The sequence below is a fragment of the Chrysochloris asiatica genome, unplaced genomic scaffold (genome assembly GCF_000296735.1).
Source record: "Chrysochloris asiatica unplaced genomic scaffold, ChrAsi1.0 scaffold00013, whole genome shotgun sequence".
In the NCBI taxonomy this organism is placed as follows: Eukaryota; Metazoa; Chordata; class Mammalia; order Afrosoricida; family Chrysochloridae; genus Chrysochloris; species Chrysochloris asiatica.
Window position 1 is genome coordinate 23,408,524 of NW_006408531.1, and position 18,193 is coordinate 23,426,716.

An 18,193-nucleotide genomic window follows, 5' to 3' on the forward strand; every position below is an offset into this window, starting at 1 on the left:
TAGAAGTTGCCAAGGACTTCATTGTTCTTGGATCAACTATCAACACTCATGGAAGCAGCAGTCAAGAACTCAAACGACATATTACATTAGGCAAATCTGCTGCACAAGAACTTTTTAAAGTGTTGAAGAGCAAAAATGTCAGCTTGAGGACTAAGGTGTGCCTGACCTAAGCCATGGTATTTTCAATAACCTCATATGCATGTGAAAGCTAGACAGTGAATAAGGAGGACGGTAGAAGAATTGATGCTTTTAAGTTACGGTGTTGGAGGAGAATATTGAAAGTGTCATGGGCTGCCAAAAGAACCAACAGATCTGTGTTGGAAGAAGTACAGCCAGAGTGCTCCTTGGAGGCCAAGATGGCCAAACTTCATTTCTCATACTTCAGACATATTATCAGGAGGGACCACTCGCTGGAGAAGGATATCATCTTTGGTAAGGTGGAGGGTCAGAGAAAAAGAGGAAGACCCCCAGCAAGATGGATTGACAAAGTGGCTGCATCAATGGGCTCTAGCATGGCAATAATTGTAAGGATGGCCAAGGACCAGGCAATGTTGCATTCTGTTGTACATAGGGCCACTATGAGTCAGTACTGACTGGATGGCACCTAACAACAACAAACGTGTTTTAATTTTTCTTCAACTTCATCCTGAACTTGCATATGAGTAATTGATGGTCTGTGCTACAGTCTGCCATTGTCCTTTTTTTAACAGATTATATGAGCTTTTCCACTGTCTCTTTTCAAAGATGTAAGCAATTTGATTCCTGTGTATTCCATCTGATGAAGTCCATGTGTATAATCATCTTTTATGTTGTTTTAAAAGGTGTTTGCAATGAATACGTTATCTGTCTTTCAAAATGCTATCATATGATCCCCAGAATAATTTCTACCACTAAAGGCCATGTTTTCCAACTACTAATCCTTCCTCTTTGTTTACAACCTTTGCATTCCAATGACCTGTAACTATCAACACAACTTGATTACATGTTTGATCAATTTCACACTGAAAGGTTGATTGTTGCTGTTGTTAAATGTGATGGAATTGGTTCCTATTCTTAACAAGCCTGTACATGGTTTTCTAGGAGCAGCTGGTGGGTTTGAGCAATAGACCATGTGGTTAGCAACCCACTGCTTATCCCACAGGTACCACAGGGACACACTGGGACTCTCTTCAATTTCATTATCATTGGATTTAGTGGTTGGTGGGTAAATTTGAATAATAGTGGTAATAACTGGTATTCATTTTAGGTGCATGGATACTATACTATCACAGACAAATTATACTGTACTTTAGGATGATGGATGCAACACCATTCCTTTTGAATTTATTGTTCCCAGCATAGCAAACCATATGATTGTTAGATTCAAAATGACCAATATTGATCCATTTCCACTCAATTAATTCCTAGGATCTCGATGTTTATGTGTTCCATTTCATTTTTACAACTTCCAATATTCCTAGATTCATAATTCCTATATCCCACATTCCAATTATTAATGGATGTTTGCAACTGTTTCTATGTAGCCCTATAGCCCCCAAGAAACTCCATGATGGGCCCAGCTGAGGTGCTTAAGTGGCCCACCCCCAATAACTGCTACTTTACTTCTCCAATCTCTCAAAGACAGGGAGCCTAGAGGGATTCTTTCAATGTGAAAGCATTAATCAAGAGACCTTACCCATTTTGTAGTTTGTTTACTGTAAACAGATCATCCATTTAGGGAGCCTAGAGGGATTCTTTTAATATGAAAGCATTAATCAAGAGACCTTGCCCATTTTGTAGTGTGTTTACTATAAACAGACCATCCATTGATTTCTGTATTTTACAGTCTAACTGGTTTTACTCACCTTTAAGGAAGACTAGGAGTCCTGGTGTGGAGCTGTGTGCTAATGTGTCAGACTGCAAAGTCATTTGAACCACAAGGTCTATGGTTCAGACTCACCAGCTGTTCATTTGAAACCCTATACAGGGTCGCTGTGAGTCGGAATCCACTGGATAGCAGTTAACAACAATAAGGAAGACTGTGAGCCAGCCCCTGGAAGGGTTGAAACTGGAGTTTTAAATAACTATGCATCAATCTTGGAATGCTAATTAGGTGTGTGTGCAGCATTGTTTCAAGATTGATTCCACCACAAAGGCCTCAGGTGAGGGCAGACAAGACTTATCTGGGATGTGAAGCATGCATGCATGCATAGTTATTTAAAACTCCAGTTTCAGCCCTTCTAGGGGCTGGCTCACAGTCTTCCTTATGGTAGTGTTGTTGTTGTTGTTGTTGTTAAGTGCCGTCGAGTCGGTTCCGACCCATAGCGACACTGTACAGGGTTTCCGAGGGTGTAAATCTTAACGGGAGTAGAAAGCCTCATCTTTCTCCCGCGGAGCGGCTGGTAGTTTCGAATTGCTGACCTTAAGGTTTGCAGCCCGATTCGTAACCACTACGCTACCAGAGCTGCTGTGAACCTTAAGGAACCAGCTGTTCCACGGGAGAAAGGTGAGACTTTCTGCTCCCGTAAAGATTTATAGCCTCGGAAAGCCTATACAGGGTCACTAGGAGTCGGTTCCGACTCCACAGCACATAACCACCTCCATCATCCTAAAGGGAACACTTCCCCAAAGTCCTCTCCTTTCCTATGAATAAACTTGACTCTCTTTCCTTAGATTCCTGATGTGGCACTGCAGGTTAATGCACTGGACTGCAAATTGGTTTGAAACCCAAGGTCAATGGTTTGAGTTCACCAGCCACCCCTAAGGAACTCTATACAGGGTTGCTATGAGTCACAACTGCCAACAATAACAACCTTTTCCTTACCTAAAACTTTTTGAAGCCTTTATCTGGGGAGACCTGGATTAAGCATTGAATCATGACCTCCACATCGCCTCATGAAAACTTCTTTCCTATAATAAACCTTTGTTTATATGGAAACTCTGCTTTTCCTGACTATTCGTAATCAATAGAATGCTAGAGCGCTCTCTGGTAGGGCAGAGGTGCAATTAGCATGCCAGCTAACACTTTCATTGCTATAGCTTTATTGTATCAATATAGTTAATATTTGATATAAATTCTTTATTATTATTCCACTCACTATATACTTGGCTATACCTTCTTATTTATTCTAGATAAAATTAATAAATTAATGCTGTGAATTTTCAGAAGCTGATTATCAGGTCTGTCTTCAGGCATCTCTAGTGGATTCAACATGCCAACCTTACAGCTAATAGTCGATGGACACCTACCACAAAGGTAATTACTCAGTGGCTTAAAATACTATGAACTTCTTATTTTACATTTCTGGACATGAAAATTCCAAAGTTAGTTCCACTAAGTTAAATCAAGGTGTCAAGAACAAACAAGATGGCAGAGAGGGTCGCAGTGCAGTGAGGAGCTCCATCAGCAACAACACAGAATACCGGACCAAGCAGGCTCAGGGGAGGGTTCCAGAACTCTGAACCACACATAAAGGAATATTTAGAAGGTTGGAAGACTTAGAGGCAGGGGAATTTGTAGCAGAAGCAAGGAATCAATTGCTTTCTAATGCAAGGCACTCAGCTGCTCCCAGAGCTGCCATCTTGTGTGAGACCAAGTGGAGGAAGGTTTAGAGCAGCCACGCCTGACAGAACCATGGAGATAAAGGTGTGGACATTCTTTTTTTTTTTTTTTTTTTTTTTTTGCATCTGTTCATTGGTCTCTTGCTGTCTGTGCACCTCCATTCTGGTGTCTAGAGGGGATGCCTGAGTGAGTGGACATCCCATCCCCACCCCTGGAGGGTTCTACTATACATGCACACAGATCACCTCAAAATTTAAAGTGACAATTTCCACTTAAAACCAAACAGCAATGCAAAATGGCCACAGCTGGCCCTGAACTATTTATCACTAGGAAAAAGGCCTGAACAAGGGTTGTGGAGTGGGACAGATAGACTGAAAAAGAAATAGGCCAAAAATTAAATAATAAATTACGTCATAACAACCAACAGTGGCATCTTGAAATTTCTCAGGAAGAAGAGTGAAAAGGGAAGCCCATATCCTGATCACATCTACCTGGAGGCAATCAGAAAGCATTAAAAAATACCCAAATACACACCCATCCAAGTATTAAGGCCACAGATAACTCCTGAATATGCCCCCAAAACAGAAACAGATGACCATATCAGCACATGTCCAGAAACAAAAGAAAGTGACTGAGGCAAATGAGTTGGAAGTAGACCTACACTCCATACTGGAAGATGGGCAGGCTTTGAAAATGCCTGAGAAGGAATTCAGAAAAATGATTATAAAATGTATCAAAACACTATACAATGGAATTGAGAAAAATAAGGAAGAAATCTGGAAAGCACTACAGGAACAATCAAATAAGATAGATTCAGCATTGGAAACAATTAAAAATCTACAGAAAAAGGTCCAAATGATTAATAATAGAATATCAGAAATGGACATTACACTGAAAGGGCAAAGGAGTAGAATTGAAGAGATAGAAGCCAGAATTAGTGAACTAGATGATAAATCTCTCAACACTACTAAAATAGAAGAACAAACACAAAAAAGGATTAAAAAATCTTAAGATTCATGTTGAATAATATGAAGAGGAATAACTTAAGAATTATCAGCATTCCAGAACAGGAAGAATTACACAAGTCCACAGAGGAGATACTTAAATATCTTCTGGAAGAAAATTTCCCTAACATCCTGAAAAGTGAAAAGATAAGCATTAAAGAAGCTCAACAAACCCCAGGAAGGATAAACCCTAAAAGACAATCACCAAGACATACAATAATCAAGCTCTCCAAAATCAAAGCTAAGGACAGAATCCTCAAAGCAGCTAGGGAAAACGGAAGTGTAAAATACAAAGGCAATCAACCCTAAGAAGAAAGAAGAGGAAAAAAAAGCATCATCTGATACAATTCGATAAACATGACCTACACCTATAAATGCAGTAGCTCAAAAGAGGAAACAAGTCCCTGCTGCAAGAACTATACTCACCCCCTCCACACAAAGGGTAGACAGGGATGGGCAACTTGGACATTGGCTACCCAAAATGGAGGGAGGGATACAAAGGTAAGAAGTGACTGGCTTACAAGCTTTCAAGAGGGAACCTAGATCCAGAGGGCATGAAGGAAGGTAGAGTCTCCAGTGAGTGGTGTTCAGCCTGTCCAGGAAGGGCTGATGAAACGAAATATAGATGGGTCTTTTGTTATGCAATGGTGAATAATTGTTATCAGGACTGATTGTGAAGGTTGGAAATCTAAAGATGGACATTTGGTAACAAAGAGGGGAGTGATTAATTTATCAGTCTAGGAGCGGAGAACCCTGGGATCATCAATGGAGAAGAGCGAAGAGCGGGATCCTACCCAGAGAGGCAGTGAGGCCTGGGATGGAGGCAGAGAAGACAACGTCAAGAGATGGTGAGGCTGGTGGCTCGGGATCAGTAGATGGAAAGGGGCTGAGGACTGTGGTGGTGGTGGGGGGTGCAGGTTTACAGGGTATACCCCTTGGTTGGGTGAGGATGCATGGACAGGATGGTAACTATGCCAATGAAATGATGGATGATGGAATGAACGTAAAGCTGATGTTCTCCCATGTAGACTATCACACAATTCACAATAAAACATTAAAAAAAAAAAAATACAAAGGCAAGCAAATCACATTAAGCTCGGATCTCTCAGCAAAAACCATGAAGGTAAGAAGGCAATGTTGTTGTTGTTGTGTGCTGTGGCGTCGGTTCCGATTCATAGCAACCCTGTATAGGGTTTCCGAGGCTGTAAATCTTTATGGGAGCAGAAAACCTCATCTTTCTCCCACGGATCAGCTGGCAGTTTCAAACAGCTGACCTTGCGGTTCACAGCCTGATTTGAAACCACTACGCTACCAGAGCTCCTTAAGAAGGCAATGGGAAGCCATATATAAAACCCTGAAAGAAAAAAAAAATTGCCAACCAAGAATCCTCTACCCAGAAAAGCTGTCAATCAAATGTGATGATGTAATCAACACATTCCAGGATAAGCAGAAGCTAAGGGATTTTGCCAAAGCCAACCCTGTGATAAAAAACATTCTAAAGGAAGTTCTGTGGTACAAGTTGAGGATTATAACCATTGTAATGGAACAAGATGTATGATTTGTTGAATGTAAAACTAATGATCTTCCGTGTAAACTTTCACTCAATCCACAATAAAAACCTTTTAAAAAAAGAGAGAGAATGAAGAAAAAAAAAAAAAAAAATCAAGGAGCCAGCAAACCTGCATTCCTTCTGAAGGTGCTAGGGGAGCTCTGATTCCTCACATTTCCCATCCTTTAGAGGGTCCCTCTTCCACTCCTCTGTCAGTCTCTCATAAGATGGTGGTGGACTGTGTGTTGCTGGGATGCTGGAAGCTATACCACTGGTATTTTTAATACAAGCAGGGTATGCCAATGGTGAACAGGTTTCAGCTGAACTTCCAGACTAAGACAGACTAGGAAAATGGAGAGGTGGACTGCTTCTGAGTGTTTTGCCAGTGAAAATCTTATGAATAGCAGTGGAACACTGTCAGATAGCACCAAAATATCGAATATTGAAGCTCAGTGAATAGCACCAGAATAATGTCAGATAGAGTGTCAGAAGCTGAACCTTCAAGTTGGAAGGCAGTCAAAATATGACTGACGAAGAACTGCCTTATCAAAGTAGAGTTGACTGTGATGATGGGAACTTTTGGAACTTTCATTTGCTGATGGGGCACAACTCAAAATTAAGAGAAACAGCTTTAAGCATCCATTAATAATTGGGAGTGGAATGTATCATATGCCAGTAATATTTTGCTAAAAGATAACTCAAAAATGGCTGCAACAGTACATTAAAAAGAAATTGCCAGAGGTTCAACCTGGATTCAGATGAGTACATGGGACAAGGGCTATCATTGCTGATATCGGATGGATCTTGGCTGAAAGCAGAGAATGCCAGAAAGATGTTTGCCTGTGCTTTATTGACTATACATAGGCTTTCTATTGTGTGAATCATGACACACTATGGACAACATTGTGGAAAATGAGTTTGGGATTCAAACCCTGGTGGGATTGAACTCCCGCCCTTGCAGTTGAAACTGACCTTGAAGTCCAGTGCATTATCCTGCAGCGCCACACAAGGACTCTAAGTCAATAGTAAGAAATCATGGGCAGGGGTGGGGGCTGGGGGGCAGGTCGCAGAATGGTTCATAGTTTTAAGAGATACGGCAGTCAGATGGAATGGGTATTCCTTGTTTGGTTCTTGATGTGAACAAATGAACTTAAAAAAAAAAAGCTTTTCTGAGGCAATTGGATGATTTGATTTTGAATTGGGTTTTTAAAAACACCCTAGGATCTTGTTGCTATTGTTAGGTATGGTGATGGCTTCATGGTTATATGAGATAATGTCCATGTTATTTGCTACTGTTGTTGTTAAGTGCTGTAGAGTTGGTTCTGGCTCATAGAAACCCTGCATAGTATATCTGAGGCACTGTATCTTCCTGGGAGCAGAAAGCTTCATCTTTCTCCTTCTGAGTGACTGGCTCGCTCTTACAGTGGACATTGTGGAATGCAGTCTAGTGCTTATTGTACGGAGCCATGAGGCTCCCACCCAAATAATTTGTTGTTGTTATGTGCCGTGGAGTCCGTTCCGACTCACAGCAACCCTGTACAGGGTTTCTGAGGCTGTAAATCTTTAGGGGAGCAGAAAGCCTCATCTTTCTCCCTGTAGAAAGGCTGGTAGTTTTGAACTGCTGACAGTGAGATTAGCAGCTCAATCCATAACCACTACACTACCAAATAATTTAGAGATGCACGAAAGGACTCCTGTTGTAGGATCAGCAATGGACTGCGAACCACAAGGTCAGCAGTTCAAACCCACCAATTGTTCTTTGGAAACCCTATCCAGGATCACTATGAGTCGAAACCAACTTGATGACACTTTACAACAACAAAAGGATATAGAAGTGAAATGCTTTAAAATACTTCAGAAAAAAGCAATGAAAGAAAAATACTGATAATTGTTCAATTCTGGATACATAAACGGAGGCTCACTGTGTTTTTCTTTCTATTACTATGTGGAGAAAGAATGGAAATAATTTTCAAAAGATTGAAACAAATTTAAGGGAAAAATTCTAAGTATCTCTGGTAGCGTTGTTGTTGTTGTTAAGTGCCTTCGAGTCGGCGGGCTGCAAGGTCAGCAGTTCGAAACTACCAGCTGTTCCGAGGGAGAAAGAGGAGGCTTTCTGCTCCCATAAAGATTTACAGCCTCGGAAATCCTGTACAGGATTCACTATGAGTCGGAACCAACTCCACTGCACATAACAACAACAACATGACAGCTGAGGATCAGAATACTAATATCTCTGTCTACAAGTCTATGGAACTTTCCGTATGCATTTTACTGGTTCCATTTTACTGGTTAAAAGTTGAGATCCAATACTATTATTCAGATAAAGCACTGAAATTAATGCCACTTTGGAAACATTGTGGAATTAGTCTACATCTTCACCACATAAAATGATATCTAATTATCGAAGATTTATTATCTCATCATTAGCCAAGTAATACTCTGAAGTTTAAGGGAACATATTTCTGACACTTTAGGTATTTCTTTAATATTTATGAAAATTATAGAGCCTCTGGACTATATTTGGGAGCTGCTCCCAGACAGTGAAGCTACAACTTAGAGTGAAATAATTTAATTTAAGAAGCAAATTAGTAATTAAATAATTTAATAAGGTAGCTGCGTCAGTATGACCCAGGTTTTAAGACAATCCTAGAAATTTTTATTTATTTATTTATTTTTTAACCACTCCTAGAAGTCTTGATGTGCATAAGGTCACTATGGGTTGGTACCAACTCGATGGCACCTAACAACAACAACAGAAGTCCTAATGCAGTGCTGTGGGTTAATGTGTTGAACTGCAAAGTTCATTTGAACTGCAAGGTCGGCAGTTCAAGTACACCAGCCACTCCTTGGAAATACTATACAGGGTCGCTATGGGTTGGAACTAACTCAATGATGGCACTTAACAACAACTTAACAAAGATCTAATCCATTTAAAAAAAAAAAAGATAATTGTACATTGGTTGTAATTATATGGCAAAGACGGCATTTCAATATATCAGAGAAAAGATTAATTATTTAATAAGTGGAGATGGAGATATGCTCAGTCCTTGGAGAAGGGCATAATGCTCAATAAAGTGGAGGGACAGAGAAAAAGAGGGAGACCCCCAATGAGATGGATTGGCACAGTAGCAGCAACAATAAACTCAAGCATAGCAGCAACTGTGAGGATGGTGCAGGACCTGGTGGCATTTCGTTCTATTGTGCATAGGGTCACTATGAGTCTGAGCCAACTCGATGACATTTAACCACAAAAACAGCAGTGAATGGCATGCGAAGTTTGGAAACGAAGAGAAAGGATCAATAGCTGACAAATATGGCCTTGATGATAGAAATGATGTTGGAGGTTGCATGATAGAATTTTGTAACACCAATGACTTATTCATTACAAATATCTATTTTAAACAACACAAAAGTTTATTATATGCATGGACATCACCAGATGGAATACACAAAAATCAAAATGACTACATCTGTAGGAAGAGATGGTGGAAAAGCTCAATATTATCAACCAAAACAAGACCAAGGACAAGACTGTGGATCATCAACTATTTATATGTAGGTTTAGGCTGAAGCAAAAGAAAATTAAAACAAGTCCACGAGAGCCAAAATGCAATCTTGAATATGTCCCATCTGAACTTAGAAAGCATCTCAAGAGCAGATTTGATGCATTAGACAGTAATGACCAAAAGCCAAAGATATCAAGATGATGACATCAAGGACATCAGACATGAAGAAAGCAAATGCTGATTAAAAAGACAGGAAAGAAAGAAAAAAAAAAAAAAGAAGATTAAAATGGATGTCAGAAGGGACTCTGAAACTTGCTCTCCAGTGTAAAATTGCTAAAGTGAATGTAAGAGATGAAGAAGTCAAAGAGCTGAACAGAAAATTATAAAGAGCAGCTTGTGAAGAGAAAGTCATGTATTATAATGAAATGTGCAAAAACCTGGAGTTAGAAAACCAATAAAGAAAAAAAACTCTCAATATTTCTCAAACTGAAAGTATTGAAGAAAAAAATTCAAGCCTCAGGTTGCAATACTGAAGGATTCTATGGACAAGATATTGAATGATACGGAACGCATCAAAAGAAGATGTTAGAAATATACAGAGTCACGATACCAAAAAGAAATTGTTGATGTTCAACCATTTCAAGAAGTAGCATACATTCATGAACCAATGGTAATAAAGGAAAATATCCAAGCTGCACTTGTTTTTGGTGAAAAACAAAGCTCCAGGAATTGACAGAATACAAATTGAAATCCTTCAACAAACTAATGAAGCACTAAAAGTTATAAAATTTAAATTTAAAAGTGATAAATTAAAATTTTAAAGTGATAAAATTTAGAAGATAGCTACCTGGTCTACCAACTGGAAATGATCCATATTTGTATCTATTACAAAGAGAGATGACCCAATGGAATAGTCTTCATTGAGCAACATCATTAAGATCATATGGAAGTAAAATATTGCTGAAGATACGCAGAATGTGCCCTTTGGTTGTTTAAATTATATTCCTGAGTGTTTTTGTGTATATCAAAAAAAAAAAAAAAATAGGGGCTAATAGAAGCAAATACTGTTGAATGGTGATGCACAGATGGGATTGTAATCATTGCAATGCAATGATATACGATAGGATGAGTGTAAAATCAATGTTCTCCCATGTAAACTATCATTTAATTAGCAATAAAAACTTAAAAAAAAAAAAGATAATGGAATTTTTGCCTGAACTTTTTGTAGTTCCCTAGTAAAAAATATCCAAATGCCCTGGTGCTTCTATTTCTGGGGATTGATTCTCAGATGTAATACTGGTTTATTTAAAATGTTAATAGATACCAGCATGTTACTTTCTAGAAGGCTCCATAGTTTTAATCATTCTGAGAAGTGAAGAGTGGCCAATTACATTCCTTTAACTTGTATTTCACTGGCTCCTAATGAGGTGGCACATATTTTCTCCCCCACCCTCAACCCCCACCTTAAATTTTCTGTTCTGTGAGCTGCTTACTCATGTATTTAACACATCTTTCTTTTTGAGTTTCTGGTCTTTCCCTTTACAAAATGTGTACATTTCCTAGGTATTTTAGATGTTGACTCTTAATTATAATACTTTTTCCCACTCCATCATTTATCTTTTAACTTTGTATTTTTTAACCCAATTAAAACTTATTTAGGTAAGCATCAAAATAAAACAAAACAAAAATCACTGAAGATAATTCAAGACTGTTAAAATAGTACATTGACAGCCAGAAATTCAATCTGAATTCAGAATGAGGTATATTACTGTTAACATCAGATAGATCTTAGCAGAAAACAGAGAATTACAGAAAGACGTTTACTTGAGCTTTATTAGCTATGCAAAGACTTTCAACTGTGTGGATCATAAGAAACTATGGATAAAATTGCATAGAATGAATATTCCAGAGCACTTACTTGTGTTCATGAGGAACCTATATATAGACCAAAAGGTAGTTGTTAGAACAGAACTAGAGGATATTGAATGGTTTAAAATCAGGAAAGGTATGTGCCAGGATTATGTCTTTTCACAATACTTCTTCAATTTGTACACTGAGCAAATAATCTAATAAATCAGATTATTTGAATAACATGGCATTAGGATTGCAGGAAGACTCATTAACAATCTATAATATGCAAATGATACAACCTTGCTTCTTGGAAGTGAATTAAAATACTTGTGAAAATCAAAGACCACAGCCTTCAGTATGGATTGCACCTCAATGTAAAGAAAACAAAATCCTCACAACTAGACCAATATATGACATCATGATAAATGGAGAAAAGATTGAAGTTGTCAGAGACTTCATTTGCTTGGATCCAAAATCAACATTCATGGAAGCAGCAGTGAAGAAATTAAATGACATTGCATGCAGCAAATCTGTTGCACAAGACCGCTTTAAAGTGTTCAAGAGTAAAAATATCAGTTTGAGAACTGAGGTACACTTAAATCAAGCATGGCATTTTCAATAGCCCCATATTCCTGTGGAAGTTGGACAATGAATAAGGAAGACTGTAGAAGAATTAATGATTTTGAGTTATAATGGTGGTTGTGGTTATGAGTCGTGAAGCCGATTCTGACTCATAGCAACCCTGTATAGGATTTCCAAGGCTGTAAATCTTTACGGGAGCAGGAAGTCTCATCTTTCTCCTGTGGAACTGTTGCTAACCTGTTGCTGACCTTGAGGTTAGCAGCCCGACTCATAACCACTACTCTACCACAAACTGACAGAAGAACAAATAAATCTGTCTTGACAGAATGCCCCTTAGAAGCAAGGATGCTGAGGCTTCATCTATCATACGTCGGATACATCATCAGGAGGAACCTGTCCCTGGAGAAGGACATTATGTTAAGTAAAGCAGAGGGTCGGAGGAAAAGAAGAAGACCCCAATGTGATGGATTGACTCTGTGGCAGCAACGGTGGGCTCAAGTATAACAACTGTGAAGATGGTGTAGGACCAGGCAGTGTTTCTTTCTGTTGAGAATAGTTTTACTATGAGTCAGAATCAATGCGATGACACTTAACAACGCTAAGAACAACACTTGGGAACAAGTTCATTGTCTCCTTTCAGAATTTTATAGTATTCCTTGAAGATCCCCAGTGTTTTGGCATTAACATTTTTCTATATCTCTAGCTTCACAGTACAGGGACCCCAAGTTCAGAAATCAAACTCCATTCCTGGATCTTCTTTTGTGATGATTGTGTGTCTCTTTTTCTTTGTAAGGTAAAAGATGTCGCAAACCACACCCTTGAGTAAATGTCCTTTCAATTCACTGGCTATTCCTAGAAGATCTCATCTTGAAAGTTAGATCTCATCATGGTAATTACTACATAACTACCAAACCACTAAGAATCTTTGCCTAGTCTAGTTAAAACAAAACAAAACTGTAACATTCACAAGTATTGTTTGCTATTGACCATTCTAGTGTTAAATCTGTGTGAAACAATAAGTAAAATAATTTTCATTTTCTTCATAAAAATAAACTTATTTTAAAACTGACTCAATAGAAAGAAAAAACTGAACTAATTAAAGTTCTATGGTGAATTTACTAAGCTTAATTATCATGAGAATTCTAGAAGTGTATGAATAGCTGTTCATCTGTAGTAATATTATTCATGTAAGCTTCATAAGATGCAAGGAAAACCATCATGTATAAAGTGTTAACTGTAAATTAAATTAGTATAATTCTATCATATGCTCAGTTTCTAAGAGGATAAGAACTGTGCTCTAGCTTAGTATTTCTGTTGTTAATATTGTTACGTTCCATTGAGCTGGTTTCATCTAATAGTGACCCTGTCCATATGGAAAATTTTTGAATGGGGAATTTCTGAAAAAGCAATGATTAAGTCAGTTATCATTTATATTTGTAGGTGACCACATTATATTTTAGGAAAACTATATTGGCAAATTTTTATTTGTTTCCTGTAGTCTAAAATCCCTAGGAGCATGTTGGAGTTGAAAAGGCAGGAAAAGATTGCCTCAAGCCAATGGAGTGCCAGAAAGCATTGCAAATCTGGGGCTAAACTGTATGTTTTAGTCATAGCATCTTGTGAACTATTAGGTATCCAATCACATTCCTAGAAATTACAGAGGTGGAACTTAAAGTCCAAGAATACTTAGGAAGACAGTAATATTTGTTGCTCACTTGCATAGTACAATGCTAACAAATGCTAAAGAAAATATACTCTGAAGCAATTTCATTTTACTTTATAGTCACTATCATATGTGTAATTCATGGAATGATTTGATTTTTGCTGCACAATGACAGTAAAAAGAACTTTGAAGAAAAGCTGTTTTAATTCTCAGAGACTTGTTGCTAATAATTAAAGGTTATTCCTCCCTATGCTAATAGAACTATCTTTTGGCTCTATTTTATATTTACTTGAGGGCTTTTAAACTCCAAGCTTGGGCTACACCCCAGAAAAATAAAACTTGAGAAGGTATCTGGCTCCCCTCTGTTTCATATTTTCTACAGTGACAGCATCTGGGTGAGGATCAAATGGATCAATACAGATATGGGCACTACCTCATAGCCCAGGGCACCCTGAAGAAAATGCTCCTATAATTTTTTGGATTGCAGGGCTGGGGGAAGAGAGGAGAAACTCTTAGTGAGGAAGCATTCCATATTGTGTCAGAGTGGGGAAAGTGTCTTCAAGAATTCTCTCCTGCTTCCTCGCATAAAAACTTCAGAAGTACCTGAGGAAGGGCTCTGCCAAAGGTCCCCAACAAAGAGGCCACTGTATGTGCTCTGAGCTCCTAATCTGAAATAGGCCCTCTGGTAAGGAAAGCATGCTTTCCCCCTGAAGTTTGTCAAGAAAATGTTGATGTAGGCAAATTTCAGCCACAAGCATAAAAAGACGGCAACAGCAGTTTCCCCCTGCTTTTCCCTTTCCCCTGGAATCAGAAACCTAATCAAAAGCTAAGACTATAGTTACACATTTGTAAAATATCTCTTTGTATGAGAGTAGTTCCTTGACAACCATCAAGCAGCAAGTCGGAATACCCTGGCATCAGTTCCAGGATTGAAACTACAAACCCACTGGAGCAGGAAGAATCAAAGTGCCCACGGAGGTTGGAAACAGTACACAAGTACGCATACCAGTTACCATCTCAGAGATCCCTTATTTCCTTGCAAGTTCCAATTTGCAAATAAAGCTGTCCTTTTTCTCTCCCCCACCAAAAAGCCTGTCTCTAAGTCTTCTTGGTCTCACATCTGCTGTGGCAGTCAGAGAGCTTAGATTTTGTCTTACATCATTGTTAGGTACCTTCAAACTGGCTGTGATTTATAGGAACAACAGGACAAAACACTGCCTGGTCTTGTGACACCCTCACAATCTTGCCATGTTTGAGCCCTTTGTTGCAGCCAGCCACCACTATGTCAATCCGTCTCTTTGAGGACCTTTCTCCTATTTTTTTGCTGACCAAGCATGATGTCCTTCCCCAGGGATCCGTCCCTTCTAATAACGTCCAAAATGTGTGAGAAATCTCATCAGCTTCCTTCTAAGGTGCATTTTGGCTTTACATCTTCCAAAAACAGATTTGTTTGTTCTTCTGGAAGTTCATGGTATATTCAATAATCTTCCCCAACACCATACTCAAAATGCATCAGTTTTTCTTGGGTCTTCCTTACTCATTGTTCAGCTTTCACATGCACACAAACTGACTGAAAATACTATGGCTTGGGTCAGAAGCATGGGAGTCCTCAAAATGACATCTTTGCTCTGTGTAATCCGTCCATCTTCTTTTGGTGCTTCTTTTGATAAGTCACTCAGCATTTTGCCCATGATACCACTCCAGACTTGAATTTTTCCTTCAGTTTTTGAGCTTGAGAAATGCCTAGCATGCTTGTTTCCTTTTTGGTTTCCTAACTCTACGTATTTGTACATCTCATTATAATACTTTACTTTGTCTTCTCAAAAAGAAGCCTTATTTTTGGACATATATTTTTGTGCAGCACTGGTGTGCTATAGTATCAACACTGGAATGGTAATCACAATGTCAGTGGTTCAAACCCACGAGCCGCTCCTCGGAAAACCCTATAAATGGTCAGTTGTTATGAGTCAGAACTGCCTCAACAGCATTTGACAACAACAACGTATATGCTTCACTAGTTGTGCTTCTCTAGAGAATCCATTCCATTCTAAGACATTTGGTACTGAAAGTGGTTCTAAACAAAAAAAATAGTAAGGTGTTTTCTAAATTGGTTCTCAGATCTGTATCATCTTAAAAGCACTAATGACTCTGCCTACAGTAGAAAAGACAGTCCTGCCAACCAGTGCCATGATGTGGCAATAGAAATTAGCAAAATGGATCAGACATTTGTGAGGAACAAGGCTCCAGGTGATTGCATATTAGAAATCTGTCTACAATTTTGTCAGAATGAGAAGTATAAGGAAGCTGGCTGATTGGTCCTAGTTTCACAAACAAAGTGGTGAATGAAAGAAAAAGATGATCTCAGAGTTTTAGAGTCACAGGTCCAGCTCAGTAAAAGACCTGAACGTTGTCACTGCGAATTGAGGAAAAGGGAGACTTGAGCCACATTCTTTTGTAAGGCTTTGACTCAGTATATTCCCAACACTAGCCTTGTTTCATTGACGTACAGAGTTCAAGCTTTATAATACACAAAACAGAGAATAATTATAACAGATCATAAAATAGAGAACAACCACATAATACTGAGAACCGTGGTCTTCCCACGTTGACACACATTATCCATCACACTATTTCAAAAAAACTGAACTTAAGAGAGTGATAGAAAAAATGAATTCATCTATTTAATGATGGCTAGATCTGCCAGAGCATCTGGTTTCATTGTTTAAAATAAGTTTGAAACTAGAGGAGATTTTGTTTTTATTTCAATCTTTTTTCAATTATTGCTTTGAGGAAAGAGCTTAGGCAACATCTGTTTCCATGAACATTGGGAGAAGAGTGCATATAGACAAAACATAGAATCATAAATAGATAAGTCAGGGGACAAAGATTCTTTGGACTTTAAAATGACATGACATATTGCAATAAAAATCAGAAAGATCTCTGAGATAGAAATTTTTTTTCCAGAAGAACTATAGAAAACAGGGAAAGATTATGCAAAGAATGATAGTAGTGATGAGTAAATTAAAAAGTCTTCCCTTTCCCATAGCAACAGACAGTCAATATTTAAAGGAAAATTGTCATTGGTTCTGAAAGATCTCTAAAATACCATTACAGATTGTTGCTTTAAGTTAAAATATAAAGGGCATATAAATAGTTTTTTTTTTTATGTGACTTGAGTAAAGGTTTACAGAGTAGATCATCAGTCAGCAAAAAAAATGAAATAAATTATGTAGATTTTGCATTCAGCAAATCATACACTTTTCTTCATTATAATGATTGCAATCCTCTCCATGTACCATCAGTTAATAATACTTACATGTATTCACTTTTACTATTGCATTCTTCCCTGTGTCTCCCATTACGTTCATCTTTCCTTTATTAATCTCGTTCTTGTTGTTTATTACCTACCCTGTCACCTATATTAATATGTTGTCTACCTTCTAGACAGTGAATCATTTTTCCTTTCCCCGCCTCTCACTGTAACTATCATAGGTTGTTTCTTTTATTAAGAAAGTCTTTTCTTATATATAAATATTTTAAATAAACAGATTCTTTCATATTATAATGTTAGTACTATGGGCTATAGTATGAGTATCTCATTCAAAAATTGTGATAAAGTACAAGAAGCCTAGAATTTCAAAGTAAAATAAGGGGCTCATCAGTGTCTTCAAAGACAGCCTCTTTCCATCTTTCTAGCCACCCATATTCAACTTATCTGCTCGGTATTGATGCTTGCCCTGTTGTTATCATCATCAAATGCCGCCAAGTTGGTTCCAACTCATATCAAGTATAGGGTTTCTGAGGAATGACTGGTAAGTCTGAACTATTAACTTTGAGTTTCAAACCAATCGAGGTTGAGTGTTTATCCTAGGGTCCCACACCAGGATGCTTATGCTTTCCCTAATGATTGTAAAATGGCAGCTACAGTCCCAGATGTCTGAACACATATTTGGCATGGGAAAAAAAAGTGAGTACTTTCTCTTATGCACCATTTTGTTGTTATTGAATAAAGAAACCTTTCCAGGAAGCTTCCCTACATATTTTCCCTCAGTCACATGCCCGTATCTTTTACTAGGAGAGGAAGGATCAGGAAGGGATAGAAGCTATGTTTTCAAGGAACAAAAGGGAAGGAAATAACTCTTGGGTATATGACCAAAATGCTATCATTGTAAAATTGGAGAAGAGATTGAAATGACAGAAAACAGTGGGGTTAAGTATGGTATCCTGTAGAATTTATTAGAATGTTGATTCTGTACCGTATGTTAGTTTTCTAAGTTTGGCTAATAATTCTGCTCCTTAATATCTTTATCTATAAGGAGAATAAATAATGTGTTTGCTACTGAAAAAAAACCCACAATAAATAGTTGTTGTTGTTGTTGTTATGTGCCGTCGAGTCGGCTCCGACCCATAGCGAACCTGTACAGGGTTTCCGAGGGTGTAAATCTTTACGGGAGTAGAAAGCCTCATCTTTCTCCCGCGGAGCAGCTGGTAGTTTCA